We start from the raw sequence: 15775 nt of genomic DNA, 5'->3' as shown, positions 1-15775 counted from the left end.
GGATGGATACTTAGAAGAGAAAGACGATGTTCTCATCAGCATCATTGATATCATGAATTGCTTCCTAACATCTTAACCATGATAAAACAGTCGGAAATAACTTTTATGCAGTTTGCAAGGACTCAAGATTTGTGTTGTTCATATCTTTCTGTCAAGAAAACAAGTGGCAAAAAGTGTTGTAGCTTACAGCCGAGAACTAAAGTCAATTTGTGGTCACATTATACCATCATACATCTTACAACCATTTCCTCTACCATTCAATATTCCATACCTTTTGTAACGGCCAGCTAGGTTCAAGCAAAGCTCTAATTATTTTTCCAGTGAATGAGCTGGCCATTTCAGACTCATGACAAAAAACAATCTCAGAGGAATCCAAGTTAATGGGAACTCCTACAATCCAATTTAATACTCATTTCCTCATTCAATAGTTTCTTCTATAGGGTATATCAGAATGAACCTGAGAACAGGTTCTATCTATTTTTATCTTTCATTAATCACCCATGCATTATGACAGGCATTGTGAAATTAAAGTACACTCACATTTCATTCCTGAGTAGAACAAACTAGTTTTATTTGTGTGTACCAATAAATCTCTCGAAAAGACATGAACATCATAGTATTATGTCCCTTTATCTCTAAATACATAAAGATCTTGGTGCTTATATAAGTAATAGTTATTTTTATTCATGGGTTAACTTTCCAACTGACAGATCTTGGTATATTATCTGGATGCTTTAAACATGGAGCAAGGCTTCTACTCATAATACCCACATGTAGTTCTCTATTTCAAGTAGACACTGCTCACAACAATCAGAAAATATTTCTACAACACTAGAATCAATAGTGGAATTTGATCAAAATGAGGAATCATCTATACGGTCACTGAAGTTACTGGAAATATCAGACAGATGTCTTTATAATCATAGATTACTAGCTAAAGAAAAAAAAAAAAAACTGATAGGACATACTGGGTAACATCCCATAGACATGTTGGAAAGACAGGATGGTCATGACTGGTATAATTTTGATTGTAAGTTTGGTAAATAAGAGCTGACATGGGACTCAGCAACAACCTATAATGGAGCTTAGTTAAAGCTATGATAGACCCTGTATCTGAACCCAGAATTGTCAGTTAACTAGCAACATATCAATTAACTAGTAAAAACCATTAGTGAACTATTTCTCATGCTTTATAAATAATTTTTGTTATGTAAACCAAGGTTAGAAATTGCACTGCCTATGGTCAAATGTCACTCAAATACCTCACCTTCCAATTGCTGGACCAATTCCTTTCTTCTAAAGGCCTGAAATTTGAGGAGAGGGGGACTAGCTGATTATATTGAGCCCAGTGTTTCACTGGTACTTAATTTATTGACCCCGAAAGGATGAAAGGCAAAGTCAATCTTGACAGAATTTGAACTTGCTGGATTGGTTCTTTATCCATTCAGACATTAAGATTCTAATGTAAGCCAACAAGAACAAAAGTATTTTAAACAAAACAACAATTTCTTGGAGGCTTTATTGTTATTGTAAGCAGTATTCTGGAACAGTTAATTGCTGACACAATGACTACAACAGTTATACCAATCAAATTTTATAGTGAAACATCTGAGAGGACAGCACTTTCATTATTGCGACAGAAATTACGTTGGAAGTCCTAACTCTGAAAGCTTTCATAAGAAACAAATTAACATTCAACTATTCATTAGATATTTGTGGTCAATTAAGAAATGGTAATTAGAAATAAATGGTAACTAAGTTGTTTTGTACAGTTGAGAGAAATCGTCATTCATTAAGAACAGTAACTTAGCAACACAATCTGCATGAAAAAAGAAATGGTTAAGTTATTGTAAATATATTTAATGTGTGCAGCATAAAAATTTTAACAATAAATTAAGTACTATTTTTTATGTTCATAGCATATCTGAATTATTCTCCACACAATTCTATATATTTTTATGTTAATCATTGTACAATATCGTACGTTTATTTCATGATACTTCAGTAGCAGCATTTAATGCCCCGTGTTTCATGCTAGCATGGCTTGGACGATACAACAGAGGGCTATGATGAGCTCCAATGTCTGTTTTGCCATGGTTTCTACACCTGGATGTCCTTCCTAACACCAACCACTTTACAAAGTGCACTGAGTGCTTTTCATGTGGCGCCTGCACAAGTGAGGTCACCAAGTACTCACAAGACACGACTCCCCTCCTCAGTTGAGAGGGGTGTAGTAATGAGGGATGTGAAAGTATGATAGAAGGATAGGAATAGGTGTCTTGCTGAAGAAGTGAATACATAGCTTCCTCAGCTAGTGAGAGAGAGGGAAAGAGAGAGAAGGGGAGAGAGAGAGAAGGGGAGAGAGAGAGAAGGGGAGAGAGAGAGAAGGGGAGAGAGAGAGAAGGGGAGAGAGAGAGAAGGGGAGAGAGAGAGAAGGGGAGAGAGAGAGAAGGGGAGAGAGAGAGAAGGGGAGAGAGAAGGGGAGAGAGAGAGAAGGGGAGAGAGAGAGAAGGGGAGAGAGAGAGAAGGGGAGAGAGAGAGAAGGGGAGAGAGAGAGAAGGGGAGAGAGAGAGAAGGGGAGAGAGAGAGAAGGGGAGAGAGAGAGAAGGGGAGAGAGAGAGAAGGGGAGAGAGAGAGAAGGGGAGAGAGAGAGAGAGAGAGGGAAGTGAGAGTGTACCTTCGAGGTAGAAGGTGAATATGAGAAAGAGAATAGAGAGGAACAGGTAAGTTGGATGGGTAGGTAAATGCACTAGAGTGTGACATGATCATATAACTGTTGGTTACAACGATGAAGGTTCCAGTTGATACAATAAATGGAACAGCCAGCTTGCAAAATTAATGTGTAAGTGGTTGAGCACTCCACAGACATGTGTACCCTTAATGTAGTTCTCACAAAGATTCAGTGTAACACAAAAATGCACCAAGGCTGGCCATTCGAAATACAGGTACAACTCATTTTTGCCAGCTGAGTGAACTGGAGCAACATGAAATAAAGTGTCTTGCTCAAGGACACAATGTGCCACTGAGAATTGAACTCATGACCTTATGACCATGAGCTGAATACCCTAACGACTAAGCCACATGCCTTCACAGATGATCAGAGATGAGGATTAAGGTGGATACAGGGGGAAGAGGGAAGTGTAAGGAGGAGGTAGTGGTAAGGAACAGTAGTCGGGATACGTGAAATATTTTGGCAAGTAAGTGAAAGTCGATGCTTTGCTGATGAGGTCATATGACACAGAAACAAGTCCAGAACTATCTCCTACACTTGCGGAAATAATTTAAATAATATTAATCCTTGACTAATAGTGTTTCTTTTTCGTCACCCACAGCTTTTTAATGCTTCCTGTGCTAAATAGGTTAACACAGATTTAACTATTGGGGGCAGTAGTTTTGACCTTAAACTACATCTGTGTTCTAAGAGAAGAGAATCAAAATAAAACCATTTTATACTGGTAGGCTTCTCCAAATGGACACTGAGCAGGCCATTTGAAGGTTGTGTAATCTAAAACAGAGGTTTTCAAACTTTTTGGGCCACTGCCCCACTCATAGCCACATAATACCCTCAGCGCCCCCACCCTTATTTTTATGTATAAATAAATATTTGATATTTTACTAATTTATATACACTATGAATCATTTGATATTTAATATAATATTATATAATTTGTATACAATACTATAATAATATTATAATAAATTCATAGCATCCCCAAACCACTACCTTCATCCCAACGCCTCCTTTTTCTCTACTCTTCCCCTTTAGGCTCCAGCACCCACCTGAACCGTCTCAACACCCACCAGGGGGTGGCAGTGCCCACTTTGAGAACCTATGATCTAAAATAACATTCATATAAATTATTATGGTAGATGGAATCTGAATATACGTGTCTGAATATATCTTTTGCGAATGTATATCAGCAAAAGATATAAAATTGGTAACAAAAGCAAAATAATGGTGCTTTCTGAAAGGAGTTTCCTGATAAGTTTGTTCTGCATTGAGTTAAGCACTTCTTTGTCACGTTCAGCATGAGAAATGTAGCGAACGAGTAATTAGTTCATAACCAGTGGTACTTTTGTTCACAAATTACATCATACTATCGTCATCTGACACAAGATCCCCTCCTCCAATGCCCCCTCCCCTCTCAAAATTCCTTGTCTTGCAAGTTACTTGGTGACCCTGTCACATAAAAAGCATCCGGTCCACACTGTAAAGGTGGTTGGCATTTAGGAGAGCATCCAGCAGTAAAAATTATGCTAAAACTGACCTTGTCTGTGCTGGTGCCATGTAAAAAGCACTCGGTCCATTCTGTGGGATGGTTGGTGTTAGGAAGGGCATCCAGCCATAAAAATCTGACCAAAACAGACACAGTAGCCTGGGAGAGTCTCCTATCTGGCCAGCTCCTGTCAACCACCCTACCTATGCATGCATGGAAGATGGACGTTAAATGGTGGTGATGATGATGATGATTATCATCATCATTTAACGACCGTTTTCCAAATTAGCATGGATTAGATGGTTTGACAAAACCAGAAGACTGTATCAAGCTCTTATGTCTGCTCTGGCATGGTTTCTACAGCCGGATGACCTTCCTAAAGTCGATTACTTCAAAGAATGTACTAGATGCTTTTTATGAGGCACCAGCTCCAGTGAACTCACCAAGCCAGTTGCAAGACAATTCCTCTCAACTATTGGGGGAGGTTAAGAAATATATTGGCATCTTGCAGAAGAGGAGATACATGGATACCCCAGTTGAAAAAGACAGAAGATAGTGGTGAAGAGATGTCAGGAAGATGAACATTAGAGAAGTGGTCCAGAGGACTGGGTAGGTTGAATGGGTACGCAAGATTGTGAGAGTGTGAAAGAAAAGTGACATATGGATAGAGAAGGACATAGAAGTGAATGCAGTGAATGATGGACGCAATAGATAAAGTCAGTGTTTGGTTCCATACAACATAAGCTACAAACCATGATATGGAAGTGTTACCTTCACTAAAACGTTATGATGGGGGAAAAAAATTGACATTCATCCTAGTGGTCAACAGTCCAGTTTCAATCATTTTGTAACTGATTTTAACAAGAATAAACTGCTTCTTTAGTTTCAATTAATTTTCAAAATAACTAAGTAATTAAAGATTTTTAGTAAAATAAACAGTAACAATGTTTTTATTTACTGGTTAAACAAAGCTGCTGTCAAGAACAATTTATGAAAAGGTTCTTATATGAGAACCGGTGAGAGAGATTCTATTCAGTTACTTGGCATGTTAGAAATAGCAACTAAATCTCCTTCAATAACACACTCTATCTCTTTAAAAACAAAAAGGATACATTTAATAATGTAGTGCCAGATATACTATGTTCACACACACGCACACAAAAAAAAAATATGTAAGATCCTAGATGGAACATTTTTGATGAGAAGGGCATGGTTGATCTGGGACTAAATGACAATAACAATAGCCCTTACATGGAAAAAAAACTGGGATAGATCCTTTAACTATTCATATATCTGTTGCCACTCATATAAATAAAATTTTGGTTGATATTTCTATTCAAATAAAAACCCTTTAATCCTAGTCAATTTGAGTGGATCACTAACACTGAAATAGGGCCAGTATTGAGCAGGTTAGTATCAAAAGGGTTAAAGCAATTATTGAGGTCTAACTGGCTCTAGACATTGGTCTTTGTCTGTTAGAAGTAAGTAAACATTCAATATACAGAAACAAGACAATATATAGACACAGATAATATGATAGAAACAATATTCTATTATATTATCGTAGATATCCTGACGTTAACAGGATGAAACTTCAAAAACAATGAGCAAATGAGGGAGCCTCTGTTCAGTCTGTTGATCTGCTAGAAACAGCAGCCAAATACCATTAAAAAAATATCTGTAAAAATACCTTTTATGAGATCACTTGGTCTGATAAAAATAGCAGCTAAATACCTTGAAAATCTTACTCTATCATCTTAAAAAAATGGGAAAGAGACTTTGGATAATGACGACCACAGTTGGTGAGGCTGTCATCCTGGGTCTGCTTGATAAGAGGTGACACCTGGTGTTAAAGAACCACAACAATAACATCATGAAGATAAAAGTAAATTTAAAACAGATCTATAAATGCAACAACACATACAAATCAAAAACTTTGAGATGAGAAAATTTGTTAAGAAAGTAACATAGAGGTATTAGTGGCTAATTAATATTTTGTAAAAAGCAAATAATAATAATAATAATAATGGCTTCAAATTTTGCCACAAGGGTAGCAATTTTGGGGGAGAGGATGAGTCAATTATATCAACTCCAGTGTTTAACTGATACTTATTTTATTGACCCCTAAAGGGTGAAAGGTAAAGTTGACCTTGGCAGAATTTGAACTAAGAATGTAGCAACGCGTGGAATACCGCTAAGCCTTTTGTCCAGCGCGCTAACGATTCTGCCAGGTTAATAATAATAATCCTTTCTAATATAGGCACAAGGCCTTAAATTTTGCGGGAGGGCTTAGTCGATTACATCAACCCCAGTACTCAACTGGTATTTGTTTTACTGATCACAAAAAGATGAAAGGCAAAGTTACCCAAGACAGAATTTGAAACCAGAACGTAAAGATGGACAAAATGCCACGAAGCATTTTACCTGGCATACTAACGATTCTGCCAGCTTGTTACCTTAATAATAACAGTAATAATGATGACAAAAGGCCAGCAAGTTTGGGGACGAGAAAAACCGATCACATTGACCCTAATCTTCAATTGGTACTTATTTTATTGACCCTGAGAGGATGAAAGGCAAAGTCGACCTCAGCAGAATTTGAACTCAGAATGTAAAGGCAGATGATAAGCTACTAAACATCTTGTCTGGTGTGCTAATGATTCTGCCAGCTATGCTGCCTTAATAATAATAATAATAATAATAATAATAATAGTAACCTTTAGGAGGGACAAACAAGAGTGCCTAATAATCGATGTGGCAGTGGTAGGAGATCAACATATTATCATGAAAGAAACAGAAAACACTGATAAATATGGAGACCTGAGAATTGAGATCGCGAAGATGTGGCAGCTTCGAGAGTCAAACATAAAGGTGGTGTCCCTATTGTCATTGGGGCATTTGGTTCAATACCACCCAACATGAGAAAATATCTCGGAACTTTAGAAGTACCCTAGAATATAAGTGTATTGCAAGAATCAGCATTACTTAGAGTTGTACACACATTGTGTAAAGTACTGTCTGAAGTCCTTGTTGTGACTTAACAGAGTACAAATCCCCCGTACACACAATATCTTCAATCAACAACCTCACGATATTGGATACTGTGCGACATCTTAAATAATAACAACAAGAATAATAATAATAATAATGTTAATAATAATCCTTTCTACTAAAGGCACAAGGCCTGAAATTTTGGAGGAGGGGACTAGTCGATTACATCGACCACAGTGTTTCACTGGTACTTAATTTATTGGCCCTCAAAGGGTGACATGCAAAACCGCCCTCAGCGATATTTGAACTCAGAATGTAAGGACAGATGAAATGCCACAAAGCATTTCGCCTGGTTAACGACTCTGCCAGCTCGCCGCCTTAATAGTAGTAATAATAATAACAACAACAACAACAATTAAATAGATGGGAAAACATAAAAGTGTTTACTCTAATTAAGCAATAATTCTTTTTTAGAGATTCTCAAGATGCTGAAACCAAAGAATTTAAAGAAAGAATAACAGAAAATTACCTTGATAAACAACACCAATGTTTGATAAAATTAGATTTTAAATGGGAACCATATGAAAACCTTAAAATTGAGGGTACTGAAGTTCACACACAGCAATCTGGTTGGGAGCCACATGAAGCGGGCGAATAGTGGACCCATCTGCAGTTTTGTGTTGATTTCACTCGTTTGTAAGCTAAGAACCATATGTCAGGTAATTCTATAGAACTCATCTGCTGAGCTTCCTTTAGTTAGTTGCATAGATAGAATGGTGCCAAAGAAGATACAGCTGCCAATATTTACAGATTATTTATGGAGCAAGTGAAGGCGGGGCAAAAACTAGACAGACACATATACACACACATGTATGTGTATGTGTGTGTTCACTCTTGAAGTGAAATATTTAAAATAGGTTTGTAAAAAGAAAAGATGGAAAGAAAAAGATACAAAAGAGATAGGAGAATGAGGAAGACAAAGAAAACGAGAGAAAGGGAAAGAGAGGGGAAAAACAGAGAGAGAGAGAGAGGAAACAAAAGATAGATGGTGGTGGGGGTAGGGAAAGGAAGAGAAAGACGATGATGAAATGTGAGGAAAACATGAAAAAAGAAAGCAAAAAAAAATGGAAGAAGATAGAAAGATCGACCAACCAACAAACCAGCCAACCAAATGTGAGAGACACCAAAAAAAGAAAGAGAACCAAGTTTGTTACAAGTTCTTGAAATAAGACGTGGAGAAGATGATGATGATGTTGACGATGTTGAATCTGTTAAACATACAAGAGTTAAGTCAATCAACCACTGAAACAATAATTGTTCAAGCTGATCGCACATTTGCTTGATCAGAGCTAAAAGACAACAATTGTTCAAGCCAAACAACAAAAACTATACACACAAATAAGAGAGCCTCTATGCAGTTGCTTGAACTGCTAGAAACAGCAGCCAAAATTCCCTCAAGTTATACCCTGTCACAATAACAACAAACAACTGCACTTCGTTAAATAAGTAGAGGGGAGGACAGGATGAAGGGAGTACAATGATGTTCCTTTATGTGTTCTGGGTTAGCTTTGCCTTTCATCCTTATGGTGTCAGTTAAAATAAATATCAGATAAGCCCCAAAAAGGATTTAACCAACTATATCCTCCTCTCTCACAAAATGTTGTGACATTCTGCTTGTGGTAGAAATCATCCCTTTTCATTCTGAATTCAAATCTTGCTAGGGACCAGTTTTGCCCTTCATCTTCTGGAACCTATAAAATACAGTATTTACTCGTGTATCTGTCGCACTCCTAATTGAATGTTAAATCTTGGTACCAAATATTTTTCTATCAAAGTTTTAGATTTGCTCCTTGTACAAGTCACACCCCCCAGTTCGTTCAGTTAAAATCAATTATTGCTTTCAAATTTTGGCACAAGGCCAGCAGCTTCTGCGGAGTCGGCAAGTCACTTACATCAACTTCAGCATTTAAGTGGTACTTATTTTATAGACTCCGAAAATATGAAAGGCAAAGTCGACCTCAGCGGAATTTGAACTCAGAACATAAAGACGGACAAAATACTGCTAAGCATTTCGCCCGGCGCAGTAACAATCCTACCAGCTCACCACTTTAGTACATAGTGCGACTTACATATGAGGAAATATGGTAAGAACTAGTCAAGTACTGAGAACTAATCTAACCAACTATATATACTCCAGTTACAAAAACGTGTAACTTTGTATCTATGCTTGAAAGCAAACCTTTCATTGACAGAGACAAGTATGTGGAAACTAACCAAACCTACATCAATCATAAGCAATCCTAGAAACAAACAAAAGGTGAAGCTGTTAATTTTCAGGTTTTTTTCATTATTTACACTCTTTATTTATTTTTTTTTTTTTCTGCTAAGGTTGTTATTTACCCTAACTCAGCACTGATTGTGTAAACATATAAGATGAAAGATGTCTAAATACTACTTTATCCTATATGACCTTCCCTTTTTTTTTTTTTAAGATTTGGCTGCTATTCTAGTCAGTTTCAATCACTTCTTAGAGGCTCCCTCAGCTTGTTTCATTACTATTGATGGTGGTGATGTTATTTTGTTTATAGTCAAACTATAAAACTAAAAACTGTTAGTTTATAAATAACAGGCAACAAAACGCGACGTGGGTAGAAAAATACAAAAATATCAGAGGAACTCACCAATGGTTCTTTTAGTCTTCCCCAGCATGTTGTCTGCTGAAAAATGTCCAACAAGGTTTTAGCAACTCTCTTGTTAAACAGGGCAGAGTAAGAGACGAGAGCAATTTCAATACAAGAAACACCCAATCCATATAGAATGACTAATAGCAGAAATCATTTCAGTGGAATTCAATCAAGAACAGAAGAAAATTACCATTTTAACAGTTAAATACCAAATGAACATACCAATCTTGGTTTGTTCCAAATACAAACATACCAAGATTGGTGTAGCAGAGTTGTGTGTGCATATGAACATGTGTGTGTTTTGTTGACGCCCAGGATTAAGGAAAAAAATAATAATAATAATAATAATTAAGGAAAATAAAAAAAAATAACCTGGGCCCAGGTTAGACTGAGCTTGTGCAACATGGTTGACTGATCAATATCGGAAAGGAATATCTCACTGTTAAAATGATGACATTGCTTCTGGTAACAAATCGTGAAAATATCCAAAATTGCAAACGCTATCCAACCCACGCTAGCATAAAAAAAGCAACAACAACACAGAAACAAACAGACCAAATATGAAAACATTAAACAATGATAACCCAAAGCAACATCAACAAAAACAAATACACATCTTGGGGAACATTGATTTCTGTACATGAAATAGAAACAATAAATGCAGGAATTAAAATGGAATTGTTAAGTACACTTCAAGAATAAAAATTCAATGAAACCTACCACTCCAAGTTCCTTATTGAAAGTAGTCATCAAGCAATCTTACTTCAAGACTGCAGCAGACAAGAAACTCATAACAGTAAATTACACTGAATATCTCAGTTCTCTCTTTCTCTCTCTAAAACTCACATACAATAATCATAGTTTAACATTTACTTTTCCATGCATGCATGGGTCAGAAGGAACTTGTTGAGACATATATTCTATGGCTGGGTGCCCTTCTTCTTACTAACCCTCACTTCTTTCCAAACCATGTAATATTTCTCCATTGCCAGACATGTTTTTTTCTTTTTTTTTTATGGAAGAATGGAAATGAACAATATTGCTTGTAAGACGGTGATGCTCGTCTAGTCATCACATGGTGACAACGCAAGGACTCGTACACACACACACACACACACACATGACAGGCACCTTTCAGTTTCAGTCAATCAAATCCATTCACAAGACTTTGGTTGGCTTGAGGCTATTGTAGAAGACAAGGTGCTGCACTGTACGACTGAACCCCCACAAGACCAAATAGTTGGGAAGCAAGCTTCTGAACCACACATGTGCATATATATGTATATATACATACATACATGGTGTAAAGCAATTTTAAGCAAAAGGTGTAGAGTTAAATAATCTTATTCATAAGCTAGGTCAACCATCAATCACACTGCAACCGTCAGTTTCACCATGCATTGGTTCAACAGCTAACCAGTTAAATCTGCTTTGCAGCATTCCATTATTCAGAGTTTCATGTCTTTGTCTATGGACAATGCTAACACAGGGCAGCCTTGGGGAGCAAATACCACTGCAGTCAGTTTTTATCAACTGAGGACATGGAGAATATCTGGATCTCATCTATGAATTGTGTGTGTGTGTGTGTGTGTGTGTATTCATCAATATTATCATTTAGCATGATGCCCATATGCTAGCATGAGTCAGATGGAATTTGCTGAGGCAGATTTTCTATGGCAAGATGCCCTTCCTGTCACTGTGCAGCACCTTGGGCAAGTGACTTCTATGATAACCCTGGGACAAACAAAACCATGTGAGTGAATTTGCTAGATGGAAACTGAAAAAAGTTCTTCATATGTGTGTGTGTCTCTTTGTGATTGGGTTTGTTCCCAGCACTGCTTGACAACTAGTATTGGTTTGTACAACAAAAAGACCCAAAAAAGTAAGTACCAGGTTTAAAAAGAAAATAACTACTAGGTTCGATTAGTTTGACCAAACACTTCCAGGTACTGCCCCAGCATAGCTGCAGTCAAATGACTGTAACAAGTACCAAGTAAGAAGATAAAAAAAAAAAAAAAGGTACAGAGGGCTGTCACACAGTTCCCAGCTACCAAATTCACTCACAGAGGCATTAAACCCAAAACCATGTGGCAGAAAAGCAAGCTTCTTAACCGTACAGCCATGCCTGTCCCTATATATTTTTATTTAAGTCATAAGTTCATAAGACTGGTTTTCCAGATTCAGTGAAAAATATGTCCTACCCTCACTGGATGGGATGCCAATCCATCATGGGATTACTCATTTTTACCGGCTGTATGGATTGGAGCAATGTGAAATGGAAGTGTCTTAAGAACATAATGCATCACCCAGTCCAAGAAATAAAACCACAATCTTATGACCATGAGTGCAACGTCATAACCACTAAGCCACATTCATATACTTATATCTCATCATCAAGATGGAAGTTAAACGATGATGATTGATATATATATATATATATATATATATATATATATATATATATATATATATATGTATATATATATATATATATATATATATATATATATACATGCTGTTGTGGCTTTGTGGCACGAAGCAAAGCAGGCTTTGCCGTCCACTCAAGAAAACACATGGAAAATGATCTACAAGTACTCGAGCAAACTGAATCCTCAACTTGTTCCCTTTGCAGAAAGGTTTGCAAAGCACCAGCAGGCCCCAAAGAGACACATTCGTGTCCACAGAACAAATCACCGCTTTAATTTACTGAACCTTCTTTTGTCGTTCACAAAGCGAGAATTCATCATGTGTGTGTGTGTGTGTGTGTGTAAACATGTACACATACATACATATATATATACACATACGCACATCTGTGTGTATGATGAATATAAATTTTTATTCCAGATAGTTGGCAGTACCTATGCTGGGACAGAGACGAAAGTTGTGGCTTTCTTTTCCAATATCAATTTCCTGTTGAAATTATATCCTCGTGTAACAAAGCGTTCACTCAAATGATATCATAACGAAGTATTTCTGTACACAACTGCACCCTCTCACCTACCCCACAACAACTCCTATACAACTACTATTTTTACAATTTTGTTTTCACAGTAACGAATGGCATGTACTTGTACATGCCATTCGTTACTGTGAAAACAAAATTGTCATGTTACCACTACTATAGACTTCATAGATGCCGTAATGTACTGGAAACTACTACACAGCAGTTCAAAACTGTTCACAGAACGAACTAACGAAAGAGACTCTACGCTGTCGCTCAACCCGCTAGAAATAGCAGCCAAATCTCCCTCAACTCTCACCCTGTCATTTTAAATAAGGACAGATAGATACATTGGATAATGTTGTCTTAGGTGTAATGCATGAGGGAAAAAAAACAAAGAACAATACTCATTGTCTTAAGATTTAACAGGATCCTAGTAACATAGCAACGGTTTAATTTCTGCTGATAAAATTTCTTTCAATGTATTCTTTTAAAAAACATGTTGTTCCAGTTCACACACAATTTCTTTTTGTTACAATTAATTGACACTGCTGAAACTTTCATTTTTTTTACACTATCAAACTTAACGTATTCACAAATACGTGTAGCCATGGCAGTTGTGGTCAAGAAGCTGACTTTGCAAATATGTAGTTTCGAGTTCAGTCCTACTACGCAGCACGCACCTTGAACAAATGCCTTTTACTATAACCCTGGGCCAACCAATGCCTTGAGAGTGAATTTGGTAGATGAAAACCGTGCGGAAGCTTGCCATATATATATATATATATATATATATATATATATATATATATATGTTTAGCCAATAAAACACACACACCTGTGTTTTTATTGGCTAAACTGGCAACATGACCGTCCCCAAATACAACAATATATATATATATGTGTGTGCGTGTCTTTGTGTTTGTAACTGTTCCCACAGCTATCGTTTGACAACTGGTGTTGGGGATCTTTTTGGTTTGACGGGCAACATTTTTCATTAATGTTTTATGTAGTGTTTTTGGTACCGAAACACTTTCAAACTTCGGAATTTCAACCATGTTTCGTGGTCTGCTACCACAACAGTTCCTTTATAGGATCCAGTTAGCTCAAGACATCATCAGGAAGATAAAAATTTTTGTATTCGAAGTTATTTCATGTAAAAAGTTGTCGTATTTCGGTAATTTCAACCAATCACTGACGTCTATTGAGGTGAAAACAATTACTGCCGTGGAATGTAAACAACGGTGTCATAGGGTCTTTTCCCTTGAATAAAATTAGTGCCGTTGTTTGTCAACAACGACCCGTGTTACTCTTATTTATGACATCGTTCGTGCATTTGTACTGGTTTTAGCTTTAGGGTGTTAGGGTTCAGGTTTTAGAGTTAGGGTTAGGGTTAGGATTATGGTTAGGGCTATGATTATTTTTGCCATAACCTCACTCATAACCCTAACCCTAACCCCAATCCTAACCCTAAAACCCTAACCCTAAAACCTGAACCCTAAACCCTTACTAGGGAATAATGATATAATTAAACAGGGAATAACACTCTTAACACCGGTAAAAATTATTGTTTATAAAAAGAGCAGTAACTGTATTCAGCTGAATAGACGTCAGTGATTGGTTGAAATTACAGAACTACGACAACTTTAACATGAAATAACTTATTAAGAACTAATTTTTGTTAATAAGGCTAAGAGAAAAAGATGTTTTATATGACACATTCTACCAGTATCCCAAGTTTGAAAGTATTTCGTTAAGAAAACAAGTGTTGCCCGTCAAACCAAAAAGATCCGGTGTTGGTTTGTTTACATCCCTGTAACTTTTCAGTTTAGTAAAAGAGAATGATAGAAGTACTAGGCTTTAAAAAACAGTACTGAGGTCAATTCGTTTTGACTACACCCTCCAAGGCGGTGCCCCAGCATGGCCACAATCCAACTAAAACAAGTAAAAGATAAAAAGAAATATCCACTCTGCCACGTACCCTCCACCGCACTCACACACAAACAACCACAGCAGCATATTTCCATGAACTTAACTTTGCAATCACAGAGTTCAGAAATTAGATCATCTCAACATAATTATGGGTTGACCCAACCCTTGTGAATGACTATGAAAAAACAAGCTGATGGGTAGAAGCTCATTAGATGGGGCTGTATTTATTCTTGGGGAACAGGTTTAATCCGTTACTCAGTTTAACCCCATCACCTAGTCACTGGCTTCTTTTGGTATAATCCACTCTCTTGGAAGTATTCAGAGAGGTTTCCAGTTTGAGCTGATGTGCTGCTTCCTATTACTGGAATGCACCAGTAATTATTTCCTCCTTTTTTTCCACCAATCCTTAGACACTCTGTAAAAGGTCAAGGGTACTGATCTTCGTCTCCTGACTAAGCCAGAGGAAGTAAAATCCCAACATATATTATTCCTATGGAATACAAGTTACCATACTACCACTGCAGACTGATGTATGCCCTCTTAGAATTCTGAAAGCAAAACTTCATATAATTAACTTAAACATGCTGTAACCAAGTAATTTGACATTTCATAGGACATTATTATAATAATGTTATAAAGGCCAACTTCTGAATCACTGACTGAAGGCTCCTTAATCTATTTAACCTTTTCTCGAATACAATATTCCAAATAGAGGAAGCCTCTGTGGAAGTATTAGAACTGCTAGAAATAGAAGAAAAATTTCACATAATAAAGGAAGTCACGTTATATTGCAGTGAGAACCCAGCTGAAATCACAGCTTAAAATATTCCCATAACAGGAAAAGTCACAATAAAAGGCATGAATGCCTACTCAAATATGGCTTGGCTAATTGGCACTGGCTGACTTATTTATGTTAAGGCAACAACTTCATAGGAAGTGTACAAGTTTTCCTGCCAAATGGATTCTACAACCTTCTTAGCTGTCAGTTATTTAAGGGTGAGCTAATT

At 36.9% G+C, this 15775-nt stretch overlaps 1 protein-coding gene across 9 annotated transcripts in view; it reads right to left on the bottom strand.

The window, feature by feature from the left end:
- The window catches only part of LOC106871984 (E3 ubiquitin-protein ligase LRSAM1), an 82131-nt gene that overhangs the window by 42681 nt on the left and 23675 nt on the right, over nucleotides 1-15775 (bottom strand). For 3 of the 9 annotated variants that reach the window (XM_014918780.3, XM_014918793.3, XM_089356176.1), the window contains exon 2: nucleotides 9890-9925. The exons of 2 other annotated variants lie outside the window; for them this stretch is intronic. The gene's annotated coding sequence lies outside the window, so the exon portion shown is untranslated. Of the gene's footprint in view, nucleotides 1-7737; nucleotides 8065-9889; nucleotides 9926-10612; nucleotides 10658-15775 lie in introns of those variants that run through there. 4 more of the 9 variants (XM_014918802.3, XM_014918811.3, XM_089356177.1 and 1 more) reach the window with 3 other exon arrangements.

Source organism: Octopus bimaculoides, chromosome 8 (genome assembly GCF_046866305.1).
Source record: "Octopus bimaculoides isolate indiv1 chromosome 8, ASM4686630v1, whole genome shotgun sequence".
Classification (NCBI taxonomy): Eukaryota; Metazoa; Mollusca; class Cephalopoda; order Octopoda; family Octopodidae; genus Octopus; species Octopus bimaculoides.
This window is presented reverse-complemented; position numbering and strand designations above follow the sequence as displayed.